General features: G+C 43.5%; 1 protein-coding gene and 1 long non-coding RNA gene across 6 annotated transcripts in view; one reads left to right on the top strand and one right to left on the bottom strand.

Moving 5' to 3' along the window:
- Window positions 1-18,107, top strand: part of LOC143648657 (uncharacterized) — a 223,063-nt gene that overhangs the window by 119,416 nt on the left and 85,540 nt on the right. The window lies entirely within an intron of this gene.
- LOC143648656 (carbonyl reductase [NADPH] 3) overlaps window positions 1-18,107 on the bottom strand; it is a 32,270-nt gene that overhangs the window by 3,488 nt on the left and 10,675 nt on the right. The window lies entirely within an intron of this gene.

Here is an 18,107-nt window from a genome sequence, read left to right as displayed (position 1 = left end):
TCTCTATCTCACAGATATCACAAACCGTCACCTTAAAAACTTTAGCATATTTGCTCACCTGGACATTCCCTACATAACCACAATAGCTATCACACCCCAGACATTTATCTCTGCATGACCCCGTTATCTAATGTACAGTCCAAGCTCCGATGTCCCCAATTATCCCTGTAGAGCTTGTGTGGCTTGCTTGTTTTAATCCAGGAGCCACGTGGAACCACGCGTTGCATTTAGTTACCATCTCTTTAGTCTGTGTTAATCAAGAGAACTTGACAATGACAGTAGCCTTGTTGAAAACTCAAGGCTGGTATTTTGTAGCATTTTCCCCAATTTGGATGAGTTTGATTTTCTCATGGTTAGATTTAGCTCAGTATTTTGGCCAGGAATTGCACATGGGTGTTACTGCAGTCTCCATTCTTTTCTAGACAGCTTTGTTCCCAATCATTTGGCTGCTACAAGGAATTACATTTAAAAGGAAAAGAATGATTGAAAAAAAAAAAAAGAAGAAAAAATAAAGAACAAATTACAAGAAATATTCTGTTTCCTGGAAATAAAATCCTCCCTATGGGGAAGAGGTATCCTCTTTGGCCAGAGGCCAAATCCAATCCTCCCTGAGAAGGGCTGTGTCCAGATCTGGCACCCCCTGCCGAGGGCCTAGTGGCCCAATGGGATCCAAACACCCAGACCCATCCTGAAAAGAGTATGGCAAGTAGCGCCCCCTGGTGGTGTCAGGGTTTATTAACCTATTTACTCAGAATCTTGAACAACCAAGCAAGCAGAAAGCAACTTTATTACAAGTAATGTTATAAAGCTAAATAAAGAGAGGCATTTCAGTTCGTTTTAGGTGGGAAGAAGTGATTCTCCACATATAAAGAGGTAATCCTCAGTGTCTTTTTAGTACTTCACAGCTCTAAAAGTCTATGATTCTGGAATTCATCAGGGAGAGGACTTCCTAAAGTACAATACATTTCTGCAATGGAACACTATGCAGCTGTAAAAAAGGACGAGGAAGGAGTACTTCTGAGGAAGACGGCAGAGCAGGGAGCTCCAGGACTCAGTCCTTCCACCAAAACAACTATTATACAGGCAGGAATGGCCTGAAACAACGATTTTGAAACTCCAGAGGCCAAAAGAACATTGTACAGCATCCAGAAAAGAGCAGGGCAACAGGCTGATAAATTACAATAAAGAACGGTAAGCTGCTCTCGCTGCATGACAGCTACTGGTGCCCATCTGCTTTGTTTTACTAAAGCTGACAAAAATGCACTATACCAGAAATGGACTGGCTTATAACAATGGGGATTTATTAGCTTACAAATGTACAGTTCTAAGGCCATGAAAATGTCCCAGTAAAGGCACCAACAGGACGATAACTTCTCTGAAGTCCAGTTACCAGAGAGCTCGGGCTCCTCTGTCAGATAGCAAGGCACATGCAATGTCTGCTGGTCTTTTTCTCCTGGCTTTCATTGCTTTGGCTATTGGCTCCTCCGTCTGTGGCTTTTCCTCTAAACTTCTCTTGGTGTTTCTCTCTATTTATAAGGGGCTCCAGTAAGTGGATTAAGACCCATCTTGAATAGGGTGGGTCACATCTCAATTGAAAGAACCTAATCAAAAGGTCCCTCCTACAACAGGTCTGCACCCACAGGAATGGGTTAAAAGAATATGGCCTTTTCTGGGGTCCACAGCTTCCAAACTACCACACCATCCCCCATTCTCATGGCAGGCCACTGTGGGGCCCAGTCCCTGCCTAGCTGCTGCTGATAAAAAGGTACATAAAAATCCTCTGCCCCAATAACAGGGTTGAGCACAGCTGACCACCTTTCACAGCTTTGGATTAGTGAATTCAGATTGTTGGGTCGCGGCTCTGAGGGCAGATATTGTTTCAACACTCTTAGGACAGGGATAGAGGTGGTGATTCAAAGACACAGCAACTTGTGAAGGAGACAGCAGAAGGGCTGCACTAACTGGGCAGGCCAGGAAAGCTCAAATTGGGGAGCCACCAGAGACTTTGGGCCCTTCCTGATCCCTCCCCAGGGCACTTTAGGAGCCGGTCTGGGCACTCTTCACAGGTGCCTGGCCCTGTTTAGGCTGGGAAAGTCCTTCCTGGGGTAACCCTCCTCCAAGAAGTTGCCATCTAGGCAAAAACAGAGACAACAAAACAGTGTAAAACTATAGGGGCCGACAGTCTGGGACTAAGGTCTGCCAGTGTCAAATACCCAGGAAAGGAAGCTCTGTCTCCTGGAAAGCAGGAGGACAATCAAACTCCTGTAAACATGGAAACTCCAAAACAACTGGCAAGCAAAAGCTCAGGACAAGACAGGCATAGACAGACAGGAAATACCTGCATGTTGCATTCACTGCTCAGGAAAAATCTCTCTCTTATTTTGTAACCAGCTGGTTACAAAACCAAGAAACAGACACTCTAGGGAGTAAATCCCAGAGTTAACACCTTAAAATATTAAAATGTACAGAATGGATTCAAAGTAAAATCAAGAAAGTGGAAATGATTGCCCACCTAAAGGAAGAGGATAAAGATACAAAAAATACCAGTGAAAACGACAAAAATGTGGACACACTGAACAAAGCCTTTTTAAAAAAAAGATCTTAAACATGCTCAAGGAGGAGGGCAGCCCACGGTGGCTCAGCAAGGAGAGTTCTCCCTGCCATGCCAGAGACCCAGGTTCAATGCCTGGTGCCTGCCCCTGCAAAAAAAAAAAAAAAAAATGCTCAAGGAGATGAAGAAAAGTACAGAGAAAAAACTAAAAGATATCAGGAAAACAATGAATAAGCAATAGGAGAGTCTAAATAAGGAGAGAGAAATTTTAAAACGGTACCAAACAGAACTACTAGAGTGGAAGACCACAATAACTGAAATGAAAAATGCCCAGCAGGGTTTCAAGAGTAGATTGGAGTTGTCAAAAGAAAGAATCAGTGAACTTGAAGACAAAGCACTTGAAATGAGTCAGGCCGAGGAGCAGAAAGGAAAAAGAAATATTAAAAGTGAATATAACTTCCAGGAAGATGGCTGATTAGAGTAGCTCAAGCCTAGCCCTGCTCCACAGAAAAGTTAGAGAAGGGACAGAACGGTGACTGAGGCAGCGATTCGTGAGTGTGGCTGACCTGGGAGAACTTTCTGCATCACACAGGGCACCTCTGGTTGCAGAGGCCAAGAAACTGAGAGGCAGAGGGCTGGAGCCTGGCACTGAGGCATGGCGCCTGAGGGAGTGCAGACGGGAGCTGGGGACTGGGAACTAAGCCAGGCCATGTTCCTTGGGCATGCTACCCTCACTGGCACAGCCCCATGACCAGCAACTCACCCCACACTCGATGCACCCAGACACCGTCACCCACTCCCATTCCCTGAGCTCCAGGCACTCCTGCACCACCAGCCCCCAGTGCACATACGTGCCCCCCACCCATACCCCAAATATAGCCCAACCCACCTCTCCTGTACCCCTCCCGAGCACTACTTCCCCCTCCCTGTTCCCTGCATGCTGTTGTCAGTACAAAAAGGCTGCAGGCACTAACCACCATACCCAGGCTACCACTGCCCCCTGACTGCCCATAGTGTCACAGAGCCTCACCCTGCCCCCCCCCACCAAGAACTGTGCATGAGTTTACAGCACTCCTAGCCCATGCATACGAACAGCCCCCAATCACATCATTCAGTTCTGGGAACTGCAGTTTACAGCAGTCCTAGAACAGCCCTCAGCCTCACTTCCCAGCTGAACTGCACAGCTGGGTCACATCTGCCCCAATCCACAAAGGCATAACACCAACCTGCTGCCACAGCTCTACACATGCACACAAAGGGTCCTGTGCCTTAGACCAGCACACACCAGGGTTACGCCCCCAAGACCGGTGCACCCGCACAGCTACATCCTCCCTGGCTGCTGGGCACCCGTGTTCACAAGCATCAATGTAACATCCCCAACCTGTGCCTATACCTGCCCCGAAACAAATCACTGCACTGAGTGCCCCAACCCATACCCTGCTCCCTGCTGTACAACCATCCTGCAAACACAAGGCCTTAGACTACTGAAAGAAATCAACTCCCAAAGTAAATCAGTCAAGATATTTACATGCCACGAAGACAGCAGAAGATCACTAAGCATATCACATGCAGTCAGAGATAGCCCTGCCTAATGACCAAATTAAAACACCAGAGGAGACACAGACATTGGAACAACTAATCAAAGATGTCCCTACTATTCTAATTTATAAAATAAGTGGGATAGAAAATGACATAAAGGAGATCGAGAAAACAGCAGAAGAGCATAAAAAGAAATGTGAAAGAATAAATAGAAAAATAGTGGATTGTCACAGAGATTAAAGACTCTGCAGACCAACTAAAAAACATACTAGAGGCACACAACACCAGATTTGAAAAGACAGAAAAAAGAGTCAGTGATATAGAGGACAGATAACTGACTTTGAAGACTCAAAACAGCAAATGGCAAAAATGATGGAAAAAATTGAATTGGATCTCAGGGAAATGACAGACAAAACAAAGAATCATTGGAGTCCCAGAAGGAGAAGAGAGGAGTAAAGGGCTAGGAAGAGTAGTTGAGGATATAATGGGAGAAAACTTCGCAACCTCAACGAGGATATAAAAATACAAGTCAAAGAAGCCCAACAAACTCCAAACAGAATAAATCCAAATAGGCCTTCCCTAAGGCACATACTAATCAGTCTGCCAAATGTTGAACAGAGGCAGAAAATCCTGAAAGTGGCAAGAGAAAAACAATCTAAAATGAAATAAAATAAAAAATAAAACGGAAACCAAATAAGACTGAGTTCAGACTACTCAACTAGCACCATGGAGATGAGAAGGCAGTGGTATGATATATTCAAGATCCTGAAAGAGAAAGACTTCCAGCCAAGAATTCTGTACCCAGCCAAACTGTCCTTCAAAACTAAGGGAGAGATTAAAGTTTTCACAAACAAAGACGTCTTGAAAGAATTTGTCAATAAGAGTCCAGCCCTGGAAGAAATACGAAAAGGAGTTCTGCCAGCTGAAAAAAAAAGACAGGAGAGGGAGGTTTGGAGGAGGGCACAGAATTGAAGAGTACCATTAAGGGTAATTTAAAGAATACAAAGAAAAAGAGGGAAAAGAATATATAGATCTGACAAATAAAATAAAAAAGAAAAGATGGTGGATTCAAGAAACATCTTTTCAGCAATAACTCTGAATATTAATGGACTAAACTTACCAATTAAAAGATACAGATTGGAAGAATGGATTAAGAAACATAATCCAGCTATATGCTGCTTAGAAGAGAGTCATCTTAGACACAAGGACACAAATAGATTGAAAGTAAAAGGATGGAGTTCCGGGTCCAGATGGTGGCTTAACAATGTGCGCGTTTTAGTTCGTCCACCCGAACAACTACTAAATAACCAGAAACAGTACAGAACAGCTCCCGGAGCCACGATAGTGACCAGACACTCAGCGTACCCCAGTATGGACCAGCTGGACCAGCTGCAAGCACCCCCCCCCCCACACCGAACCGTGAGTTCCCAAAGCTGTGGCAGCCAGCACCCCTCCCCCACAGGCCGCTTCCCAGAGGGGAAAGGAAAGGACTTTACCAGCAGCAGGGACTGGGCACAATCAAACACCAATTGTGGAACTAATTAACAAATTCTGACTACTAAAAATAGGCCCCCAGCTTAGGTGAAACTGATCAAAGCGGAGGTTGCTCATTTTTGCCCTGGTGCCAAGGGGGCAGGACTGACAGAAAAAGGGGGAAAAAAAAAAAGGAAACAGAGGTTTTTGTGGCTGTGTATCTACATAGGCTTGACTGCCTCTGGATACAGCAGCAGGACTTTTCAGGCTGCAACTGCCCCAGGCATAGGCAGAAGTGAGCTCTTTTGGGGGCTTATCTGGAGCTTGTGCCTTCCCCAGGGGAGGGGTGAAGCCCAACTCAGGTGGAATCCCTCCATCAAGAAATTCAGACACCAGGGTTTGGTAATTTGAAGCCATTAAATCCAGCCTACAACCTCTCCTCTGTCTCGACCACGCCCCCAGCAGGGAGAGTCTGCCAAAGTTAAAGGTACCGCATTACCTTATGCTGGTGGGACCTACAGTCAGACAAGTGCCACATACTGGGCAGGATAAGAAAAACAGAGTCCAGAGACTTCACAGGAAAGTCTTTCAACCTGCTGGGTCTCACCCTCAGGGAAAACTGATGCAGGTGACTCTTTCCTCCTGACAGGAGGCCAGTTTGGTCTGGGAAAATCTGGCTGGGGTCTATAATATCTAAGTAGACCCTCCTAAGTGTGTGTGGGGGGAAAGGCACCATACAGACAGAGCAAGAAACAAGAAAACAAGAACTGAAAGCTTCTCCTCTGTTAAACAAAACTTAAGCTAAAGGTCCAGATAAAGCTGAACAGAATGTCAAAGAACAGACAGACAACAAATTCATCCAGCAAGAAAACCCTAGATAAAAGAAGTGAAAGCAATCTCCAGAATAAGCTAATTAAGGTAATTAAATGCCTAGATGCCAGCAAAAAATAACAAATCACACTAGGAAAATTGAAGATATGGCCCAGTCAAAGGAACAAACCAACAATTCAAATGACATACAGGAGCTGAAACAATTAATTCAGAATGTACGAACAGACATGGAAAACCTCATCAAAAACCAAATCAATAAATTGAGGGAGGATACAAAGAAGGCAAGGAAAGAACAAAAAGAAGAAACTGAAAGTCTGAAAAAACAAATCACAGAACTTATGGGAATGAAAGACACAGTAGAGGAGATGAAAAAAAAACAGTGAAAACCTACAACAGTAGATTCTGAGAGACAGGACATAGGATCTCTGAAGTGGAGGACAGAATATCTGAAATCCAACAAGAAATAGAAACTATAGGAAAAAAATGGAAAAATATGAGCAGGGACTCAGGGAATTGAATGACAATATGAAGCACATGAATATACGTGTTGTGGGTGTCCCAGAAGGAGAAGAGAAGGGAAAAGGAGGAGAAAAACTAATGGAGGAAATTATCACTGAAAATTTCCCAAGTCTTATGAAAGATTTAAAATTACAGATCCAAGAAGTGCAGCGTACCCCAAAGAGAATAGATCCAAACAGAAATACTCCAAGACATGTAATAATCAGAATGTCAGAGGTCAAAGAGAAAGAGAGGATCTTGAAGGCAGCAAGAGAAAAGCAATCCATCACATACAAGGGAAGCCCAATAAGACTATGCTCAGATCTCTCAGCAGAAACCATGGAGGCGAGAAGACAGTGGGATAATATATTTAAATTATTAAAAGAGAAAAACTGCCAACCATGAATTCTATATCCAGCAAAATTGTCCTTCAAAAATGAGGGAGAAATTAAAACATTTTCAGACAAAAAATCACTGAGAGAATTTGTGACCAAGAAACCAGCTCTGCAAGAAATACTAAAGGGAACACTAGAGACAGATATGAAGACAGAAAAGAGAGGTGTGGAGAAGAGTGTAGAAAGGAAGACTATGAGTAAAGGTAAAAAGAAGGAAAATTAGATATGACATATAAAATCCAGAAGGCAAAACAGTAGAAGAAAGTACTACCCATGCAGTAATAACACTGAATGTTAATGGATTAAACTCTCCAATCAAAAGACATAGTCTGGCAGAATGGATTAAAAAACAGGACCCATCTATATGCTGTCTCTACTCAAAGGACACGAGGCCAAGGACACAAATGGATATTTACACACCAATGTTTACAGCAGCATTATTAACAATTACCAAGAGACAGAAACAGCCAAAATGTCCATCAACAGACAGTTGGCTAAACAAACTGTGACATTTACATAAGATGGAATATTATGGAGCTGTAAGTCAAAATAAAGTTATGAAGTATGTAACAACATGAATGGATCTTAAGGACATTATCCTGAGTGTGATTAGCCAGAAACAAAAGGACAAATACTGTATGGTCTCACTGATATGAACTCACATTAGTGAATAAACTTGGAATATTTCCGTAGTAACAGAGACCATCAGGAGATAGAAATACGGTAAGATATTGGGTGATTGGAGCTGAAGGGATACAGGCTGCGCAACAGGACTGAATGTAAAAACTCAGAAATGGACAGCACAATATTACCTAACTGTAATACAATTATGTTAAAACACTGAATGAAGCTGCATATGAGAATGATAGAGGGAGGACGGCTGGGGCATAAATGAAATTACAAAGAAAGATAGACGACAAAGATTGAGATGGTGGCGGCGCGTGCGCGGGCCCTCCGGGAAGAGAGGCCGGCGTGGGCCACGTGACTGCCCTCCGCGTGGCCCTGGCTGGGGTGGCCGGGGAAGTCCGCTGAGGTTACGGTGCGGTCACCTGTGGGCTCCCGGCGACGAGGGGCCTCGGCGGCGCGGTCCAGTCAGCAGGCGCTGAGGATCCGGTGCAGATCGCCCCTTAGCGCCCGCACTACTTCGGAGATGCTCGTCCGGCCTCTGGCGCCGAGCAGTGGCCGTGGGGTCGCGGATACCGGAGGGGACGAGGTGAGGCCTCATCTGGGTGACCCGGCCCTGGCCCAGGCCCCCAGGTTCACCTGGATGACGGCTGCTTGAATGGGTGCGGACTCGGCCCTTGCTCCTTACGTTCCGCTTTCTGCACTGTGGCCAGAACGACCGAAAACTGGGCGCGCGAACACAAAGCGGACCCCGAGGCCTGCGCAGGGCCGCGCTTTAAAACCGGAGTCTCCGCTGGAAACGTGCGGTGGCTTCCAATCTACAACCTGCAAGACCGTACAAGAACCCACGGGACCTGACTTGCCCCCTTCCCCCTAACAGGGGCCCAACATGCCCCTTCCCCCCTAACGGGGACTCACCCTGCCTCTTCACCCTAACGGGGACCCACCCTACCCCCTTCCCCCTAATAGGGGCCCCCCTGCCCCTTCCCCCTCTAACAGGGGCCCACCCTGCCCTTTCCCCCTAACAAGGACCCACCCTGTCCCTTCCCCCTAACAGGGACCCACCCTGCCCCTTCCCCCTCTAACAGGGACCCACCCTGCCCCCTTCCCCTCTAACACCTCTCCTCCCCACACACGCACATGTTCCGCTGAAGTCACAGTGGCCTCTGCCATGCCTGAAACACACCAGGACCACTTCCATCTTTGCCCTTGCTGGTCCTTTGGAATGCTCTGCCCCTAGGGAATCCCTTGGCTCCCACCTTTCCCACTGTCAGGTTTTTGTTTAACCCTTACACTGTCTATTAGGCCTTCCCTGACAACCCTAGTTAAAATCCAAGCTCCCACAACTGCCTGTATGATTTACTTATTTGTTGTCATTCTCCTGCCACGAGAGTGTAAGCTTCATAAATGCAGGGAATTTTTTTCTGTTCTCTGTTGTATCTTCAATGCCTAGAACAGCACCTCAAAAGCAATACCACTCAATAATACATATTTGCTGTAAAATGAATTAAAGACCTAAATTTAAGAGCTGAAGCTGTAAGACTCTGGGAAGAAAACACAGAGACACATCTACACGACCTCGAATTCTCTTAGCTATGACACCAAAAGCACAGGCAGCAAGAACAAAAAAAGATAAATTGAACTTTATCAAAATTAAAAACTTTTGTGCATTAATCAACACTATCAAGAGAGTGAAAAGACAACCCACAAATTGGGAGAAAATAGTGGTAAATCTATTTGCTAAGGATGTAATATGCAGACCATATAAAGAATGCCTACAATTCAAAAAAGCAAATAATTCAATTAAAAATGGACCCAGGACTTGAACAGACATTTCTTTAGAGAAGATAGACAAATGGCCAATAAATCATGAAAAGTTGTTTATCATCATTAGTCATGACGAAAATGCACCAAAAGGTGGAAACAACCCAAGTGTCTGTCAGCACATGAATGGATGAACAAAATGTGGTAAATGCATACAATGGAATATTATTCAGCCTTAAAAAGGATTGTTGCAGTTTTCCATTGATTTTAATCACAGGGCATGGTAGTACTAATAGACGCCCCAGGGGATCTCCTATATTCCAAGAAAACTCTTCTTTACCTCCATTATGTAGTTGCAGTCCTACTTCCTTCTGATAGTCAGGGTCAATTACCCCAGACAATAATGTAATCCCCTTCTTGGTGTGTTGATCCAGAGGCATAAGTAGCCTGAAGTGGCCAGGTGGCAATCTTAACTTCCAGTTCAGTGGTATCACTGTTGTTTCTCCTGGAGAAAGCACACCCCGTTTTGGAACTAAAACCTGTAGACCAGCAGAACTCAGGGTAGCAGGGACAGGAAGCAAAAATTTTCCTAGTGGATCACTAGGAGTAATAGTGAGTGGCACCACACCCATTTCCACCCCTTGGTTCCTGGACCCATGGATCCTGGCTATGGGAGAAACAGCACCATACAGTGGACACTGATTCAGAGCATACACAGCTTCCTGGAGAACATTACCCCAGCCTTTCAAGTTTTTGCCACCTAGTGGGCACCGTAATTGAGTTTTCAAAAGGCCATTCCACCGTTCTATCAATCCAGCTGCTTCTGGATGATGGGGAACATGGTAAGACCAGAGAATTCCATGAGCATGTGCCCATTCCTGCACTTCATTTGCTGTGAAGTGTGTTCCTTGATCAGAAGCAATGCTATGTGGAATACCATGACGATGGATAAGGCATTCTGTAAGCCCACGGATAGTAGTTTTGGCAGAAGCATTGCGTGCAGGGAAAGCAAACCCATATCCAGAGTATGTGTCTATTCCAGTTAGAACAAATCGCTGCCCCTTCCATGAAGGGAGTGGTCCAATGTAATCAACCTGCCACCATGTAGCTGGCTGGTCACCTCGGGGAATGGTGCCATATCGGGGGCTGAGTGTGGGTCTCTGCTGCTGGCAGATTGGGCACTCAGCAGTGGCTGTAGCCAGGTCAGCCTTGGTGAGTGGAAGTCCATGTTGCTGAGCCCATGCATAACCTCCATCCCTACCACCATGACCACTTTGTTCATGAGCCCATTGGGCAATAACAGGAGTAGCTGGGGAAACAGGCTGACTGGTATCCATAGAACGGGTCATCTTATCCACTTGATTATTAAAATCTTCCTCTGCTGAAGTCACCCTCTGGTGTGCATTCACATGGGACACAAATATCTTCATGTTTTTAGCCCACTCAGAAAGGTCTATCCACATACTTCTTCCCCAGACCTCTTTGTCACCAATTTTCCAATTATGGTCTTTCCAAGTCCCTGACCATCCAGCCAAACCATTAGCAACAGCCCATGAGTCAGTATACAAACGCACCTCTGGCCAGTTTTCCTTCCAAGCAAAATGAACAACCAGGTGCACTGCTCGAAGTTCTACCCACTGGGAGGATTTCCCCTCACCACTGTCCTTCAAGGACACCCCAGAAAGGGGTTGTAATGCTGCAGCTGTCCACTTTCGGGTGGTACCTGCATATCGTGCTGAACCATCTGTAAACCAGGCCCGAGTTTTCTCTTCCTCAGTCAATTCACTGTAAGGAACTCCCCAAGAGGCCATAGCTCTGGTCTGGGAAAGAGAAGGTAATGTGGCAGCAGGAGTGGAAACCATGGGCATTTGTGCCACTTCTTCATGTAACTTACTTGTGCCTTCAGGACCTGCTCTGGCTCTATCTCGTATATACCATTTCCACTTTACAATAGAGTGCTGCTGTGCACGCCCAACTTGGTGGGTCAGACAACACCCAGCTCATGATAGGCAACTCAGGTCTCATGATAACTTGGTGGCCCATGGTTAAGCGTTCAGTCTCTACTAAGGCCCAGTAGCAGGCCAAAAGCTGTTTCTCAAAAGGAGAGTAGTTATCTGCAGCAGATGGTAAGGCTTTGCTCCAAAATCCTAAGGGTCTGTGTTGTGATTCTCCTATAGGGGCCTGCCAAAGGCTCCAGACAGCATCACTATTTGCCACTGACACTTCCAGCACCATTGGATCTGCTGGATCATACGGCCCAAGTGGCAGAGCAGCTTGCACAGCAGCCTGGACCTGTTGCAGAGCCTCCTCTTGTTCAGGTCCCCACTCAAAATTAGCAGCTTTTCTGGTCACTCGATAAATGGGCCGGAGTAGCACACCCAAATGAGGAATATGTTGTCGCCAAAATCCAAAAAGACCAACTAGGCGTTGTGCCTCTTTTTTGGTTGTGGGAGGGGCCAGATGCAGCAATTTATCCTTCACCTTAGAAGGGATATCTCGACATGCCCCACACCACTGGACACCTAGAAATTTTACTGAGGTGGAAGGCCCCTGTATTTTTGTTGGATTTATCTCCCATCCTCTGACACGCAAATGCCTTACCAGTAAATCTAGAGTAGTTGCTACTTCTTGCTCACTAGGTCCAATCAACATGATATCATCAACATAATGGACCAGTGTGATGTCTTGTGGGAGGGAGAAACGATCAAGCTCTCTGCGAACAAGATTATGACATAGGGCTGGAGAGTTGATATACCCCTGAGGTAGGACAGTGAAAGTATATTGCTGACCTTGCCAGCTGAAAGCAAACTGTTTCTGGTGGTCCTTACTAATAGCTATTGAGAAAAAAGCATTTGCCAGATCAATAGCTGCATACCAGGTACCAGGGGATGTATTGATTTGCTCAAGCAATGATACTACATCTGGAACAGCAGCTGCAATTGGAGTTACCACCTGGTTGAGTTTACGATAATCCACTGTCATTCTCCAAGACCCATCTGTTTTCTGCACAGGCCAAATAGGAGAGTTGAACGGGGATGTGGTGGGAATCACCACCCCTGCATCTTTCAAGTCCTTAAGAGTGGCAGTAATCTCTGCAATCCCTCCAGGAATACGGTATTGCTTTTGATTTACTATTTTGCTTGGTAGGGGCAGTTCTAGTGGCTTCCACTTGGCCTTTCCCACCATAATAGCCCTCACTGCACGAGTTAGAGAACCAACGTGGGGATTCTGCCAGTTTCTCAGTATGTCTATGCCAATTATACATTCTGGAACTGGGGAAATAACTACAGGATGGGTCCGGGGGCCCACTGGACCCACTGTGAGACGGACCTGAGCTAAAACTCCATTGATTACCTGGCCTCCATAAGCCCCCCACTCTGACTGGTGGTCCAGAGTGACGTTTTGGGTCCCCTGGAATTAATGTCACTTCTGAACCAGTGTCTAATAATCCCTGAAATATCTGTCATTTCTTTTTCCCCAATGCACAGTTACCCTGGTAAAAGGCCGTCGGTCTCCTTGGGGAAGACTTAGAGGAAGGTTAACAGTATAAATTTGTGGCAGTGTAACAGGTTTCTCCCCCATAGGGACCTGGCCTCCCCTTCATTCAAGGGGCTCAGGGTCTGTAAACTGTTTCAAGTCTGGAAATTGATTAAGGGGCCGTGACTCTGTGTTTTTGTAATTCAGGTTAGACTTCTGTTCCCTTGACCTAGAACTCTTTTGTTTATACAGCTCCAACAAGAATTTAGTAGACTGCCCTTCTATTGTATTTCTAGGCACCCCATGATTTACTAGCCAATGCCACAAATCTCTGCGTGTCATATAATTTTGATGCCTCCTTTGAGTTTGTTGTCTATTATTATACCCGCGTCTACCCTGTCTTTGGTGATTAAGTGCTGCCACCTGGCTTCTGCCAACTCGGGATCCTATCATCCCCATTGTGTTTAAGGATTCCAGCTCAGTGACAGCAGTTCCTACAGTAATATCTGACCTACAGAGAAGTGCAACCACAGAGCTCTTGAGGGATGACGGTGCTAGTCTCACAAACTTATTTCTCACTGTTCTGGTAAAAGGTGCATCCTCTGGACATTCCTGGGGTGTAAGAGCAGGCTTTGCATGATAAATCCACTCTAACATCCCAATCTCTCTAAGCCTCTGGATCCCCTCATCTACATTATACCAGGGCAGTTCTGGCATTTCAACCTCAGGTAATGTTGGCCACCTTTTGATCCATGTTTCAACCAACCACCCAAACAAGCTGTTAACACCTTTTCTAACTGCTCTAGCTATAACATTGAATGCAGAATCTCTGCTTAGTGGGCCCATATCAATAAATTCAGCCTGATCCAGCCTTATATTCCTCCCACCATTATCCCACACTCTTAAAATCCATTGCCACACATATTCCCCTGATTTCTGTCTATATGAATTGGAAAACTCACACAGTTCTTTTGGAGTATAACGTACCTCCTCATGTGTGATACTTTGTACCTCACCTTTAGGGGCCTGTTGGGACTTTAGTCTAGTTATAGGTCTAGAAGAAATGAGGGGTGGTGGGGGTGGGTCATGAAAAGAATTAGAAATATCTTCCAAGCCATTTGCTTCAGGGCTTTCATTTGCAGTTTCACCTGGTGAAACAGGATGAATAACTCTAGGGCTAATCCCTTCAGGAGGAGGTTGGGTGGCCAATTCCTCAAGGCAGGCTGGAGGTGGGGCGGCTATGTCCTCAGGGCAGACTATTACAGGGTTATCTAAAGAAGGCTCAGCATGGTCTAGGGTTTCAACCTCACCCCCAATATCATTATCAATCCATATGTCACCATCCCATTTTTCAGGGTCCCACTCCTTTCCAATCAATGCCCTCACTTTAACGGTAGACACCATGCAAGACTGAGATTTCAGTTTACGTTGTAAAGTTGCTACTCTAACAATAAGATTCTGAGTCTGATTTTCAGAGATCTCAAGTCTACGGCTACAGGAAATAAAATTTTCCTTCAGGATACTCATAGAAACCTCTACATCTTTCAGACGGCACTTAAGCTTCTTGTTTGAAGCCTTAAGCCCATCCCTTTCACCCTTTAATGTAGACAGTGTATCTAACAACAACCAACCAACATCTCTATAACTCTTATTTCTACAAAACTCTGTAAAGGTGTCAAAAACATTATCCCCCAGAGTCTGTCTTCGTACAAGCAAAGCATTAGGAGAATCGAATGATGATATTTTGACTATCTCCTTTGCCAACTCAGTCCATGGATTGGGAGTGTCATTCTGATTACGGGAATCAGAGTCCTTAGTGTCTCTGAGCCCAGTCAGAGTAGAAAACCATTCATAAAAACCCATTTTTAAGATTCTGTTCCTTAAGAACCACTCCTGGTACCAAGATGTATTAGTTAGGGTTCTCTAGAGAAACAGAATCAACAGGGAACACTTGCAAATATAAAATTTATGAAAGTGTCTCACGTGACCGTAGGAACACAGAGTCCAAAATCCACAGGGCAGGCTGCGAAGCCGATGACTCCAATGGATGGCCTGGATGAACTCCACAGGAGAGGTTCACCAGCCAAAGCAGGAATGGAACCTGTCTCCTCTGAGTCCTCCTTAAAAGGCTTCCCATGATTGCATTTAGCATCACTAATTGCAGAAGACACTCCCCTTTGGCTAATTACAAATGGAATCAGCTGTGGATGTAGCTGACGTGATCATGACCTAATCCTATGAAATGTCCTCATTGCAACAGACAGGCCAATGCTTGCCCAATCAGATGAACAGGTACCACAACTTGGCCAAGTTGACACCTGTCCGTAACCATGACACCATGTTTCTTGATGATGATTTTATAATGATATAGCTTCCACAATGTGACTGTGTGATTGTGAAAACCTTGTGTCTGATGCTCCTTTTATCTACCTTGTTAACAGATGAGAAGAACATATGGAATAAAAATAAATAATAGGGGGAACAAATGTTAAAATAGATTTAGTTTGAAATGCTAGTGATCAATGAAAGGGATCAGTAAGGGGTATGGCCTGTAAAATTTTTTTTTTCTGTTTGTTATCTTTTTCTGTTGTCTTTTTTTTCTTTTTCTGAATTGATGCTAATGTTCTGGGAAATGATAATGATGATGAATATGCAACTATGTGATGATATTGTGAATTGCTGAGTGTATGTGTTGGGAATGTTTGTTTCTTGTAATTTTTTTTAATTAATAAAATTTAAAAAAAAATAAAGAACAAAAAAAGAATACAATGTCCTATACCTAAGCACGTCAATGTGAAAATTCAGAACACAGGTCTGAAAAGACCCTAAATACTTCCTAGGGAAACAAAGAAAGAATTTACAAAGATTCAGAATGGCATCAGGCTTCTCAACAATAAAACTGGATGATAGATGACTGAGAGGCAATTGGTTTTCACTGTTCTGAGAAATTATTGTTTATCAATTTTATACCCAGGCAAACTATCAATGAACTCTTAACAGTAGAACAAATACATTTTCAGATATGCACAATCTCACAAAATTTATCTCCCAATCACATTTTCTTATGAACTTACTTGAGGATCTGCTGCAATAAAAATAAAAATGAGAGAGTAAGCCAAGAAACAGGAAGATGTGGGATCTAGGCAACAATGGACCCTAACCAAGAAGGGAATTCTCAGAATTACAGCTGATAAGCAGATTTATTGGAGCAGAGGCTCCAGAAGAGAAATCTCTGGGGATATGGTAAGCTGTTTTTTTTTTTTTTTTCAGGGTCTGCTTTTGGGGAAATCTAAACTGAGGTTCTGTATTTTTTAAAATTATTTAATTAAAGCTACCAATTTTATTCTTTATGGGTTCTTGTTTAAGAGGCCACATTTTCAAAAAGATTAACATGGGATATTTATTAACTATGTGTTAGATAAATATCTGTATACTGTTATAGAGTACTTCAATTCCAGCTGGAATTTTGACTGAAATCACATGAAATTTATAAATTCTCTTTCGAAAAATTAATACCTTTATATTATTGTCATCCCAAGCAACAGCATGGGAGATCTCTCCAAGTTTTCCACATTACTTCTTATATGATCCTTATTATCTTTATGAAACCTCTTTTCAGATCTGTATATTTCTTTCTTCTTCCTTCTTTTTGGAGGAAATGGGAATGTTCTCAATATGCCTTTAATGCACACCTTTCAATAATGGATAGAACATCTAGACAGAAGATCAGTAAGGAAACAGAAGAATTGGATGACACTCTAAACCATCTAGGACTTACAGACACATATAGAACACTGCACCCAGCAAAAACAGAATGCACATTCTTCCTGAGTGCACATGCATCTTTCTCCAGGATAGACCATAAGTTGGGTCACAAAACAAGTCTCAAAAAATAAAAAAATACTGAAATCATGCAATGTATATTCTCTGACTACAATGGAATGATGCTAGAAATCAATGAGGGAAAAATGGAAAATTCAGACGTGGAAATTAAACAACATAGTCTTAAACAACCAATGGGTTAAAGAGGAAATCAGAAGTGAAATTAGGAAATATCTTGTATCGAATGAAAATGAAAATACAACATATCAAAACTTATGGGATGCAGCAAAGGCAGTGCTGAGAGGGAAATTTATAGCTCTAAATGCTCACAATAAAAAAGAAGAAAGATTTTGCCTCAGAGAACTAATCTCTAAACTGGAAGAACTAGAAAAAGAAAAACAAACTAAACCCAAAGTGAGCAAAAAGAAACAAATAACAAAGGTAAGAGAAGAGATAAATGAAATAAAAAACAAAAACAAACAATAGAGAAACAACAAAACCCAAAGTTGGTTCTTTGAAAAGATCAACAAAATAGACAAACTTTTAGCTAGACTGACAAAAAAGAGAGAACATAAAAGTAAAGAAAATCAGAAATGAAAAGGGGTGTATTATTACTGACCTCACTAAAATAAAAAGGACTATAAGAGGCTACACATGAACAACTGTATGCCAATAAACTAGATAACCTAGATGAAATGACAAATTCTTAGAAACACACAAACTATACCTACATTGACACAAGAAGAAATAGAATATCTCAATAAACCAATTACTAGCAAAGACAGTGATCAAATCAGTAATCAAAAATCTCTCAACAAAGTAATCTAAAACCTCCCAATAAAAAAAAAAGCCCAGGACCAGATGGTTTCACAGAGGTATTTTACCAAACATCCTCAAAATACTTAACTCCAATTCTGCTCAAACTCTTCCAAAAAAATTGAAGCGGAAGGAACACTCCCTACCTCATTCTAGGAGGCTAGCATCACCCAAGGCCAGATAAAGATACCACAAGAAAACTATAGACCAATATCTCTTATGAATATAATTGCAAAAATCTTTACCAAAACATTAGCATCCCCAATCCAACCAGCATATAAAAAGAATTATATGCCATGATCAAGTGTGATTTATCT

Source organism: Tamandua tetradactyla, chromosome 10, assembly GCF_023851605.1.
Source record: "Tamandua tetradactyla isolate mTamTet1 chromosome 10, mTamTet1.pri, whole genome shotgun sequence".
Classification (NCBI taxonomy): domain Eukaryota; kingdom Metazoa; phylum Chordata; class Mammalia; order Pilosa; family Myrmecophagidae; genus Tamandua; species Tamandua tetradactyla.
This window is presented reverse-complemented; position numbering and strand designations above follow the sequence as displayed.